At 38.2% G+C, this 13,689-nt stretch overlaps 1 protein-coding gene across 13 annotated transcripts in view; it reads left to right on the top strand.

Annotated features, from left to right (window-relative positions):
• The window catches only part of ZNF536 (zinc finger protein 536), a 404,507-nt gene that overhangs the window by 363,554 nt on the left and 27,264 nt on the right, over positions 1-13,689 (top strand). The window contains exon 11 of one of the 13 annotated variants that reach the window (XR_012154496.1): positions 13,185-13,229. The exons of the other annotated variants lie outside the window; for them this stretch is intronic. The gene's annotated coding sequence lies outside the window, so the exon portion shown is untranslated. The remainder of the gene's footprint in view (positions 1-13,184; positions 13,230-13,689) is intronic. 13 annotated transcript variants of the gene reach the window in all.

A 13,689-nucleotide genomic window follows, 5' to 3' on the forward strand; every position in this document is an offset into this window, starting at 1 on the left:
CTTTTTCAATTTCCTGCAGCTAAGGATTTTGCCCAGAGTCTCAAGCCTTCATTGCTAGCACTCAGAGGGCTTGACCTCCAGGTTGAAACACTGATGTAAAACTAATGTCATATAGTGGAGAATCAAGACCCAAAACTTTTGCCACATAGATTCGTTATCATCGGTGGCCCATGCTTTTACAGACCTTGTAGCTGTGCATACATTTGGATTCCTGATATGCTATCAATTGATTCCCCTTTTCCCCTTTTCCACATATGAGGGAAGAGTCACTCCCCTCCTTTGCCCCATTCCATTGTCCCACTCAGGTGGGTTAGAGCAAATATGTCTGTCTCCTTGCTTGCTCCCCTGCAGCTTCAGCACAAAAGGAAGTGTGACCAGAGCTCGTTCTCCCTAGATGAAAAGCCCATTGCCAGGTAGTATAGTTGGAGCAGCCCTCGGGCTATTGTAGCCTAATCTGGGTCCAGGGAGAGGCAGAGAATCAAGGAGTCATACCCTTATAACTTGACAGCACCTCTTCCGACACCACTGTTTTGAATGGATCTCAGTCACAGCGCAGAATTATTCCCAAGAAAACCTTCTCTGAATGTGTTCTCTTTTCACACCGTCTTCCCCACAAAATGATGCACATACAGCAAGCAGAAACAGAACATGCTTATGCTGTGGTGTTTTGGGTAGCTTTCTTTCAAGAGAGTTGATGGGGCAGAGGATAATAGAATTGCATGCTGTAATGCCATCATCCTGTTCTGCCTGGGTAAGAAAATGTAACTATATTTAATTGTTACATGCACATGGCAATATTTTCTATATTCATCAGTTGTATGTCACAGAAAAATAGTTCTGCAAACACTATTCAGCATAAAATCATCCAGACTGCAGAAGCTTCCCTTTGATTGGTTGAACAGGTAAGTGAGCTGCAGTCAAATGAGGAGAAAAAAGCCAGTAGGATATCTCTGTTTATGCTCTCTGATTTGTACAGATTCAACAAAGGCAGAAAACTCTCTTTATGTGGACATCAAAGTGAGTTTTTATTAGGGTTGGTTGAAAATTTTCCATTGAAACTGATTTTTGATGGGTTTTATTAAATAAAACTTTTCACAGAATTGTCTGTAGAAAGTAGACCCATGTAAATGTTTCATCAAAAAAACACCCCAAAGCTGAAAAATTACTATTTGGAAATGCCATTTCTAGTCTCATGGGAGTTGTAGTTCAGGTGTCTCAGGCCTTCATTCTTCCCTACTGGGCAGGTTCCCCAGCTGGATGTCCCATGATGCACCACATCCAACATATTCTATGATGCATGTGGTCACTCACGATGGTGAAAGCTACAGCTCCCGTGAGGCATTGCAGCAGCATTTCTGAATCAAAATTCCAGCTGAAAGCTTTTGTCTAGAAACATTAGGTTTGGGATTTTTCCACTCAAAAATTAATATTTTCCAAAGGAAAAAAATCTATTTGCCAATCAACTGTACTCTTATTTTTGAAAGCTAATCCATCCAAGATCTGGATTATCAATAGCCCATTTATTTTAACCATAGGATGGTCATAATCTCAGAAGAGACCATTTAAATATTCCTGGCTATATTACTGATGTGAACAGTGGAAGAAAACAAGAAAGAGTCAGAGTTTTATGAGCACTTGTGGCTTCTAAAAAGATGAGTAGTGTTGTGGAGGGACCTTGGAAAACCTATTAAGGCCGAATATTATATTGTAATGCAAGTAAACAGTCTGTAAGCAATCTGTATGAAGAGCAGATGATAGAAGGCTGTACCACAAGGAACAAACTCAACCACACATGAGTTGTGGTAATGGAGCCCAATGCACTATTTGTTCATTCACCCTTTGAAGTGGGTAAACCAACACTAGAATGATAACTACAGCTGCTATACAGCAGCTTATTTGATGCTCACTCACGCTGATGATTCTGCATGAGAAATAATCCCCATTGTGTAGGCAGTTAATGTAAATTTAGAATGGCAGAAAGGTTAGTGCAGTTAAAATAACCCCACTCAGACTTATGTTTGGCCCATGGGTAGAAACATGATGATCTGGGGCCTGAAAATGCCTGTTAGTAGAGAGCAGGCAGGCACAAGAAAAAAAGCCAATCAGCTGCCAGGGTGACTTCAGTGTTACTCTGATGCTGGATTGTCAATCACTGTTCTCTTGTAGCATGCTTAATTTTGTAAATTGTCGGTCATCCTTGTATATCAACTTTCATACATGGTCACTGGCTCTATACTAGCAGAGGGATTTGGCAAAGCTAGTACATTGTGGCAGCAGTGCAAGGAGACTTACAGCTTTTGAGTTATTGTAATAATTGATCCACTGAATCTTCTACAAACTCTGTGAAGGCCACCATAGAAGCCTCTGGGTTTTGGCTCAGTAGGTCATATCTGAAGAAAATATACTGTATGAAGAGAATAATAATAATGCTTAGCATTTGCACTATATTTTTGTTTTAAGCACTCCAAACATTAGTTAGTTAATCCTCACAAAGCCCCTATTAGGTGTGTATCATTTTCCCAATTTCACAGATAGGGACAATGAGGTATGCTATAGCTGGAGTCTGTATAAAGTTTGCAGAATAATTTAAATTAATAATAAAAACATGTAACAGTACAATTGAATAACTTTTCACTTGTAGCTTTGTATTACCCTAGTGCTATCTTTATAGGGTACAGCAGAAAATAAATAGAAAGGGACTAAAGACCTTAGCCCTTGAAAGAGGAACAGAAATTGATCAGAGATGGGAAATTGTAGTGCTGTGACCATTTCCCTCTCTGAATCCTCTATTCTAGCCTCATAAAAGAATAGGGAACAAATATGGGCAGAAGGCAGAGCCACAAGCACCATGGCTTCAAAGGGAGCTGTGCTGCCAACAGAGGAGGCAAGGCCAAGGGAAAGCCACAGAGAGGCCAGCTGCCTGTGCAAACATCGCTGTATCTGCAGCAAGGGAGTGTCATTTCCCCACAGAGTTGATGAAAGTTCCAGTCCAGTACCCTCTGTAAATTCAGAAACTGCTCCCCCTCGAGAAAACGATGCAGAGGGAATGGTAAGAAAAATCATGGAGTTTACATGGAACAGTTTTTTTTCTTTTGTAAGTTTTTTGATGGGGGCAGGGAATAATCTGGCTCAAAGTCATGAACATCTTTCCTTAAATTGAAAGAATAACTATAATACAGGTGAAATAGTTTTATAAAGCCAATTGCTTTCAGTTATTTTTGTTCGATATAAACTTTACTTTATACCTAAACATATTTACAAAAGAGGAGACAAATGCCTCTTCCCTCCTTGTGTACTGGAAAAGTTCTGAGTATATATGGAAGAGCAGTTCTGAATATATATGAAAGAGTGTCTGGATCTACACTGCAGGAAAATTTATCAATGTTGGAATTTAGGGCATGTAATTCCTGCCTCTCTGGGTAGGTGCACAAACTGAAAAGCAGAAAGTATGTGGAGCAGAGGGTTTCTTAGTACTGTAAAGAAATCTTACTCTTGTTTGAGTATTGTCCCTATAGGTGCTCCACTTTGGGTGCGCATGCACCCCTGAACCTTTGACTGGAGCTTGTTGGTAGAAGTGCCCATTCTACCACACGTGTGCCCGACACATCCTTTTGCCCATACCAGGGCTATATAGGACTGCCCTCAGTTCTTTCTTAACCACCTTCAGCCAGAGACAGAATCCAGCGTGTGCCTGTTTGATGTGTACCTGTTTTCCCCTTTTATTAGTGTTAGTTTTATAGTTAGTTCCTAGTAGTAGTAGGATTAGTAGCTTATAGTTGGAATGTTTCTTCCACTTTTCTTTTCTTAAAAAATTATTTCCCCCCCCCCTTATTGAGGAGCTTGAACAACTTTTTCTTCAGTTGGGGATGTTGGGCTCCCCAGGATTTAAAAGTTGCACCTCTTGTTGAGAAGCAATCCCTGTTAGTGATGGACACTCCCACTGCATTTGTTGCTTGGTAGACTTTCACGTTCCCAGCAAGAATAAAAACTGCTCTTTTAAGAGAAGATCCCATAAAAACAGGCAATTTATGCATAGATTATTAATGATGGAGCAAGCTTTGAAACTGACTTCAGACCTAGGTACAGAGAAACCCCTGTACAGGGACCCTCCGTGTCTGCCAGTGTCCCATTGTCATCAAGACCATGGTCTCTGAAAGCTTCCAAGGGGAAGACATCACTGAATCCCCAGTTTCCAACAGTCTCCTTGACCAAGGTACTGAGGACGACACCACCAGTGGTGAAAACTTCCCACTCTCCGTATAAGGAAGGGATTACAGGGAGAAAAACAACAGAATGTTCCTCATCAAGGAAGATCTGGTCACCGGAGACTTCAGGCCCTGAGAGGAGTGCTAGTGAGGCTCCAAGTGAGGGTACCAAGAGACCAACATCAATGGAATCCTAGACCTAGAAGTAGGCAATACTATTCTTTCTTCAGTGATGGACTCTGTTCCAAAACTTCTACCTCCTTACAGGGTTGCTCTTAGGGAGTCATCTACAGTGGAGCACCCACAGGGACACTACTTGAAGAAGGAGCAGTTACTCACCTTGTGCAGTAACTGGAGTTCTTCGAGATATGTGTCCCTGTGAATGCTCCACTACCTGCCATCCTCCCCTCTGCTTTGGAGCTGCCTCTGTGGGCTTTGCGGTAGAGAAGGAACTGAGGGTGGTTCACCCATGCTGTCCTGTATATTCAGGTTAAGAGGATGCGTAGGGAGCACATGTGTAGTCGGAATGGGCACTGCTACCAAAAATCTCTGATCAAAGGTGCAGGGGTGCATGTGCAGCTAAAGTGGAGCACCCACAGGGACACTCATCTCGAAGACCTCCGGTTAGTGCACAAGGTGAGCAACCACTCCTGCTTTAATGTGGTGGTCAGCATTTGAGAAGAGCCCACCAGTGTGGTAACAGAGATAGCTCAGGCATTTCGTCTTCCAAGAAGTATGCTATCTTGGGTATCATGGTGTGATAACTGTGGATGAATGTTGATTTTTAATGACAACTGCTACAATGCCCTCCCTCCATGCAGTCAACATGGGAATTTGACACCGAAAAAGAATGGTAAGCGGCAATAAGATAGGCCAATTGAATATAATAAACTGTCTAAAATTCAGGAATATCCAGTATATTGACAATACCTGTCCAGTGTAGTAATATCTGTCCAATATAGGCTTTTTAAAATTAAAGACAAATTTATGATAATTCATCCAGGCTATTATATGCATACATGAACATGCAAAACACCAGAAGAAAGAATTAAAAAAAACCCAAATATTATATTCTTTTTCTTTCTATTTTTGCTAACTTTTTATCATATAGTAACTTACATACAGTTTATTTGTCCTATTTTCTCACAGTGACACACTTTTAAACGTGAGCCGCAGGAAAAACATGCTGGAAGCAAAGCGTGAAGTGTGATTACAGTAATATAAATTACTGAATCTCTGAAACTGTTTTCCACATTTCTCATCCTGTTTCATTATCTCTCGGGTTGGGCTGGGGGTGGATCCTTTTCAAAAACAGGAGCTGGGAAAGGAGCTCTCGAATATCTAGGAAACAAAGAAAAAAATCAGTTTTCAAAGCATTTTAGTAAACAGGCTAGAATTAGAGTCCCCATTCCAGGGGTCTGGATGAGCTACACTTAGTGCAGATGATGAGGTGGGGTGGGAGTTCGTCAAAGCTGACTACATTACATCTTTGCAGTCCTCTGATACCTGAGGCAGCCTGGGATCAATTCAGCCCGCAGTATAAGTTAGGGTGGGCTGTGGGATGTTCTAATTTATGCTTGGCTGCAATGAATCCTATAGCATTCTGGCAACATCCCCTTTGCCTACATTCCTAAGGGGGCAGAGAGGAGGATGGTGCAGGGATGACTAAAAAAGGGTGTTTGCTTTGGGAGAATTTCACTCGTGCTGCTAAAACCCTTAGCTGGTCTCTTAAACCAAGTAGGATCCAGCCCACAGATTGTAATACTAAAATGTCCTTGGAATTGCTAGAATTATCGATGACAACTTCCTGTCTCAAAAATATTGTGTCCAACATGGAGGAATTCTGTATTATATCTCATCTTGACTGGTGATGAGGCATTGATCACAGAACTAAAAGTTAATGGTTGCTTTTGTGCAAGGGATCATGATTTGATTATATTTGCTATGTGCAAAAAGAATAAAGTCTCAACATATATACTTGGTACTTAAAAGAACCAGTTTCACAAAGCTGAAACATTTATGAGCCAAATAAGCTGGGAGAAAGAATATAAATAGAAAACTGTGAATGATAATTGAGAAACGTTTGAGAACATTTTACTAGCTACCTAAAAAGTCATAGTCACACAATTGAGACAGAATGCTATACTAGTTAAAAAAAAATACAGCCTGGCTTAGAGGGGAAATGGAAGTAGTAATAAAAATAGAAATAAAAAATAACAAATGAAAAAAGGGGAAGTTAATACCAAAGAATCAATTATAAGCTAGATACTGTGGAAAATTGATAAGGGAAGCTAAAAGACCAAAGGAGAAATCTATGGCCAAAACAGTCAAGGACAATAAGAAGATTTTAAAGATATCAGGAAGAAAGGAAGCCTAATATATTACTTCTCTGCTCCATGAAAAAGGCAGAAGTATTCAATTATTGTTTTCTTCTGTAGTTGGTAAAAAGCCAGATGATGTATTAATATCTTATGATAATGATGATGATGAAATACTTTCAATTCCAACAGTAAATAAGGAGGATATTAAACAGCAACTGCTAAAGTTAGATATCTTTAAATCAGTATGTCTGGATAACTTGCATACAACACTTTTAAAGAGCTTGCTGATGAGCTCTCTGGACCATTAATGTTGATTTTTAACAAGTCTTGGAAGTGCCAGCGAGCTGGAAGAAAGCTAATATTGTGCCAATATTTTAAAAGGGTAAATGGGATGGCCTAAGTAATTATCCTAGGATAATTTTCCTGAGTTCAATCCCAGGAAAAATAACGAATGGCCATACAAGACTTGATGGTGTAAACATTTTGTACTATTTAATTACAAATGCTGCATATTCCCTAGATCCACTCATTTCCTTTCATTTAGTTAATTTTGTTATTTTCAGTTTTCTTCTCTTCAGGACGACAGTGGGACAGTTCCAGATCTCAGTTAAAGAGAGTTTACTCCTGGTCTTAGTGGGATCAGGATGTGGCTCGGGATCAGTGTCAATATCACAGAAACCCCCAATTTTACTGCTGAATATAGCTGAGGCCTACTCTCAGTCACATTTCAGTGGAGTTAATTACTCAGTTAATTCCTTCATTGGTGATATTTTAGATTTACACCAGTATAACTGAAGACAAAATTTGGCCCTATGTTTTTTGCATGAAAAATACGACATAATGCATTATCTGTTTGTGGTTTTTCTAATGAAATAAAACAGTTTAAAAATAGGTTTAATTAATAATCAAGAGAGTTTTGGTCTATTCCTGTGGGGTGAAATTCACTTTACTGTCATAAGAGTACTTATGTGAGTGAAGTATGGGGGGCATGAAGATTAGAAACAAAAGCTGTCCCCCCAACTCTGGGCCAGGATTCAAGGCTGCAACACACCTCTACAACCACTGCAGCACCTTACAGGGTGGGATAGGAGTCTTTGCCCACTGCCAAGATATTACAAGCACTGAGTCTGAAGTTGCATAATCAAAAATCTTGATCCACCCCAGCCCCCCCCCCCCAAGAATGCCCGTCATGTGGAACCAGTCCAAAGAGTCCTCTTTTCAGGCTATCTGCCCAAGCAGGACCATGGTCATGAAGTATAAAGCTTTTACCAGAATGGATTTCATTGCCAATGAAACGTGATGGGAAGGATTTTATGCATGTACTTTAATTTCATTGTGCATGTAGAGGAGAGCATGAAGTATTATTTTTATTTTTAAATATGTTTTTAAAACCAATAGTGTCTTAAGTACTGGAAGCTTTATGAGTACTTATCTGACAAAAGGGTTTCTATGTTTTAGAGATATGGGGCCAAAATCAGAGCTGGGGTAATCAAACTGTCATTGATGAGGCAGGCTAATTATGGTTGGTTCTCTCTTCTTATTAAATAGGCATGAAAATAACATGTTCGCCCCATTCCTTACCACCTAGTAAATGGCCAGTTTGCTGGTACAGAGTCAGAGCCATCACTCACATTCTGTAACATCTTTTACGTGGCTAATATACAAGCAGTAATGGTTTTATTCATTCAAACAGCAAGAGATGACTCTTTTCCTCCTGTTCATTTTGCCCTCTGCTTTGTTTCTTACCTGCAATTCTAATTCCATTCCTGCATATAGGAAAAAAAGAAGGTTGGAGAATTTAAATATGTGTCATTCACTCCTGAACCACACTCTCACTGTAAGCTTTGACTGCCTAAAAAAAAAACCCTTTTGGCGCTTCGAAAACAGATTTTGTCATCTCTTTGGGTTTTTAAGTTAAACCTGCTTTTGTTTGGTGCTGATTCGATGCCTAGTAGCATCTGAATGTTGTGATCTTCATTTTTGTATCCATGACAACATGGCGGTGTATGTTTAATTAGTTCAAGTTTTTTGTAAAAGCAATTTTATTTTATTTTCGGGCAGTCTGAGCTATGATAACTGTAAGCATGTTTATGATGCGAGTGAGGCTTAGCTGAAGTGTGCCAAGAGTTCTAGTCAAGCAGATGGTGACCCCTGATTGAACTTGCCCTCTCATTCAATTATTCAGCTGTATTTAATTTTCCTCCGTGTGGCATGGATGCTATGTTATGTTAGTTCCTCTAGGTGGAACTAAAGACCACTTTTCAAACCACCATCAGCCATTCAAGCCCATTTTCCAAAATTTTAAAGCATATTTTTAGTGAGGAGGCTGATTATTAGGGGGGATTATGAATTTTAGCCTTTGAACAATATTTTCAGTTTAATATCATAGTACGTGGGGATAAAAAAGGAAATTTTGGGTCAAATTGTACATGAATTCATAAAAAAACCCTAAGAAATCTGCATTTTAGTGAGATATTGCAAAGATTTTAGGTTTAATATCTGCCCAAATCATTATTTTGAATAATTCACTTATTATGTAGTTAGAGCTCTATTTATAACTGTCATTTTATTATGTTTTCAAGTTGAGGAAAATTCCTAATTAATTTTGCATAAAATAATTAGTAGTGGCTTTCAGACATTAATGCTTATTTGCTCGAGTTTAAAAACTCTGTATGATATAGAACACACAACTTTTTTCCCATTTATATTATTCCCATGTATTGCATGACGCTACTGTGTGTACATTTCTATTGTGGACTAAACTCCTGGCAAATTAAATGTTAGAATCTTAATTTGCATCTATTAAAAACTGAATCTTTTTTTTTTTTTGCATAAAGCCAACAACCTCTTTTAAAAAGAGTTTTAAAAAATGGTTAAGGGCCTTGATCTTGTATTCTTTACTGAAGCAAACTCTAATACTTAAATCAACAGGAATTTTGTTCAAGTAAGAATGGCTGGATCAAGCCCATGCTATTTTCTCTATACAAGAGATTTTGCTTTTCACATCCTTATGAATGCCAGAGATTAACTATAACATGTACTGTATATAGTTGTCCATGATAGCCCACATGGAGAATAGATGTGATATTGATACATTTCATAAATCTGTGTTTATTTGGATTAAATATAAATAACAGGGCAATTTTCAGGCAGTTTTTGCCTGCAGATATGTGTAGAATAAGTGCTCTTAACTGTGCGCTTAATTTACCCAAACAGCATGATTGCATGTGCAAAGCAGGCAATTGCATGTGCAGATCATCATATTAGACATTTGTGTGTGCAATTACTTTATTTGCATGTACAATCAGAGTAAGTTGGCTATATCCATCACTTGTCAGATCATTTTTACACAATTGTGACTCCATTGGTTTCCATGGAGTTACACTATAACAAAACTGGAATAACGCAGCAGGGAATCAGGCCCAATTGTGCACATATTAAGAGCATGCTTGTACAGAAAAATTGGCTAAAAGCCTGGTTCATAATGTATAATGTTTCTATTATTTCTGTTTTCAAACCAGATAATTTTATTACTTGAAATCTAGTTATAATTTTGATGTATAACTGCAGAACATTTGATCAAATGCTGTTTATTACAAGTACACTGGAAATACATAGATGCTCTTGTTCGTGGAAATTTGAGAAATTTGATCATGTATCAAACTTTCCTTAAATCTCGTATATTTATAGTAGGACTTTTTTTATAATTATGTAATTTCTAAATGAGAAACAGGAAAATAGTTTTTACAATATTTATGTCATTATAAATCCACCTTTTACATCACTTTCATGGTACATGTGAGATGAACATGCTATAATCATATTATGTGTTGTTTTTTCTGAGTTTGGGTCATCTTGTGGGTTCACTTTCAAGTTGCAGTGACTGATATAAAATATTTAATACTCTGTACAGAAATAGGGATGAAAGCTGCAATAATTAAAAAACAACTTCGTACAAGGTACCATATATCATGTAGTATATTTTCACTTCTTTGGTGACATGCTGTTTGTCAGCCAAATGGTGTCCCATAAAACCCTATGGACATATGCCATAATATTTCTTTGCATTCCATTTGCATCAAACTTGCCAGTTGGAAAGAGTATGATCCCTAAGTGCCCATTATGTCCAATGCAGCACTCAAGGGTTTAAGGTAGCATTTACTGATGCAAGCAATTACTAATATATTTAGCTAAATATTGTATATTGATTTTTTCCTCTTTCTTGATCTGTTTTATTCTGTTTAACATTCTGTATCCCCTGCACCCTCAATTTCTTCAGGAGTAGAAGGCATTTGGTGTAACTTAGTGTTGTTATTATTATTATGGTAGCACAAAATGGCTCAGCTGAAACTGGGGCCCTATTATGTTTGTGACAGCAAAAACCACCTATGAAGATCTCTGCTGTACTCTTTTTATTTGTGACATAACTACTGTATAGAGCACTCTTGAAAGCAGGCAAAGTATTCAGCAGGTTTGTATGCTGAATTAGAAGAATTGCTGCATGTTAATATCTGTGTGTTTGAATATAGAAGACTGTCTCAAAGTTTCTGATTGTTCACTATTCCCCCTCTTATATTTGGTGGCTAGTGCTATAACTGACTGCGTTGCTCACTTATTTTAGTTCCTAGTTAGGTTGCTCCTGAGAAGTTGGAGTGCAAAACTTCCTGTAAAGCTGTTGCTGTTATGTCGTAAACCACTGTCATCCCAAAGGTAAAAAAAGACACCTTTGCGACATGCCTGCTCTTTAGTGTCCTAGGAAATGGGAGTCCTCTGGAGATGCTCCCTAAGCCCAAGCCCTTCATCTGTGGTCGCACAGAACACGGTTGCTATGCAGCTGAGCTGAGCAGCAGGGTTCATATTCTGTCTGTTAGATTGTTAAACCAAGCAGTTCGTCTCTTTGGATAAAACTGCAAGAGGAAAAAGGCAGGGCAAATTGTAGAGCACGTGTTGTCTATATAGCATGTGTGATTTTAAAAAACTGTAGCTGTTTTAGACCTAGTTCATTAAATGTATGCTATTCATTTTTACATTATTGGGCAACATAGCACTGTATTCTATGACTTTTTCTTTATCTCCATGAGAATGGAAAAGGAAAGTGACAAAAAGCAAAGGAGCAATCTTTTTACAAAATATGATTTTTAATATGTCAAAATTGTATTGTGAATTGTTCTGGTCACATTTTTACTGCCAACAGGAGCTGCTTATGATATTAATTTTAATTTGTTTTTCTTTTTTCAAAAGCTGTGAGTACATCAGCTTTTAGTCTTGGCGGCCTGTATCTTTAAAATAAATAATGTAGCAGAAGAGCATATTCTTTAGTATCGAAATGCTAGCCTGTGGTGTACTGCACAACCACAAAGCAATCTCGAGCTAACTTTCCTCCCTTTTTATTAATAATTCCCTAAATCAATGAGGAATCCTTAAAAAGTTCTCTTCAATTTCACTCTTCCATTTTTCTCAGCTCCTGCATTTACTCACACTGGCTCATTTCCAACCGTATACTACACATTTGTGTAGATCTGTGAATATAATTTCTAGAGCGTAAGCTGTCCATAGCCAACTCATTCTAACAGATTCATAGAGATCCTTCTTTTTTTTCTTTTTTGCTAGCTTAGTTTTTTTTTTCCTGAAGGTGGCAGTGAAAGAAAAAAAATAACTCCCCTTTGAAGATTTAGGAATTTTATTACAAAACAGATGGACAAGTACTGTATTTTACCCATTTCCCCTTGTGCCCATGAGTGCTGACAATGAAAACTACAGCTCCTATAAAGTGCTGATCAAATTGTGAAAAGGTGGCCTTTCCCAGCAGCCTGGCACAATCTAGCATTATCCTAGCTTATAAATAAACGGATGGGCTGAGCCACTTCGTTTTTTTCTCTTAGTCCTTACCAAGATAATTGAGGATCATAATGGTGGGAAAGGACTGCAGTCATCATTCGCTGCCTGTCAGGTATCAGTACTCATCTTCATGTCATCCGTCACCATTGAACCACTCTGTCATCTTTCCTCAGCCTTCAGCGCCGCTCCTTCTCATCGTGTTCATTATCTCCAGCTCAGACCAATTCCCCCTCCCCCAGCCCCTGTAAATGCATCTTTGTGCGACTCTCAGTCTTCTGATTATGAATCGATGATCATGTGGTGTAAGAGAGATAGATGGCTTTTAGTTCCATCTTGTCTTCTCTAATTGTAAAATATTAGTTACATTAGACTGTGTCTTTTGATTAATGGAACTTATTTGGAGTGGCCTCTCCCAGCCCTCCCCCTTCCAAAGTCCTCCACTGACTTTTGAGAATTGAGTGATTTCACTTAAAGCAGACAAATAGGCCCTTCAGCAAGGCGATAGCTAAGCTCTAATATTGTGGGCAAAGCCAGCTCACAGAGACAGAGTTGTGTGGGTTTTTTTAAAGAAAGACTTCAACTCTGGCTAGACAAATATAGCCCATTTATTAATGCACATACAGCGCTGCTATTTTGCAAATCCAGCAATTCTCATAAAGTTGCAAAACAGGATGTAAGGCTGAATGTATTTGAAATTAAATTAATCTCAGAAATTAAAAGCATCCTCACATTCAGTTTGGATTAAACAGGTCAGTACAGAACTTTGATGTATTAATGCTAGCATGAAGTGTTATCTTAATACTCCCTTTTATACTTACAGGACATGTCATCAACCAAAACGTCTCTTCCCTGTACATCTGACGCTGTGAGACATTCGTCCTTTAATACAGAATTTATCTTATTTGGCACTATTTACCTAAACATGGTCTGTTGATAAAGTCCTTGCAGTACAAATGGAAAGGCAGTTGACTAAATCCCTTATTATAAATAATCACTGTCTATCTTTCAGTGTAAATTCAAGGACATGTTCACTTTCAACCTATCAGTTCAATTAGAAAAGGTCTATTCACTGTCGATGTCTATATCTCATGGTAATAGGAAAGTACAGTTAATAAACAAATCAAACTATTTTAAAAAATAGCACAGTGGATTATGAATTCTAGCAACCATACTGATGGGGATGCTTTCAATAAACATGCCCTACACAAATACATGTAAACAATTTTTTCACAATTTTTATATTGTACTTGCAGGATTTAAATCTGACCCTTACCTCTTTTATTTAGCCATATCTTTAGTATTATTCCTGAAGATAACTGCTATGT

This window comes from Lepidochelys kempii, chromosome 12 (genome assembly GCF_965140265.1).
Source record: "Lepidochelys kempii isolate rLepKem1 chromosome 12, rLepKem1.hap2, whole genome shotgun sequence".
Lineage (NCBI taxonomy): Eukaryota > Metazoa > Chordata > Testudines > Cheloniidae > Lepidochelys > Lepidochelys kempii.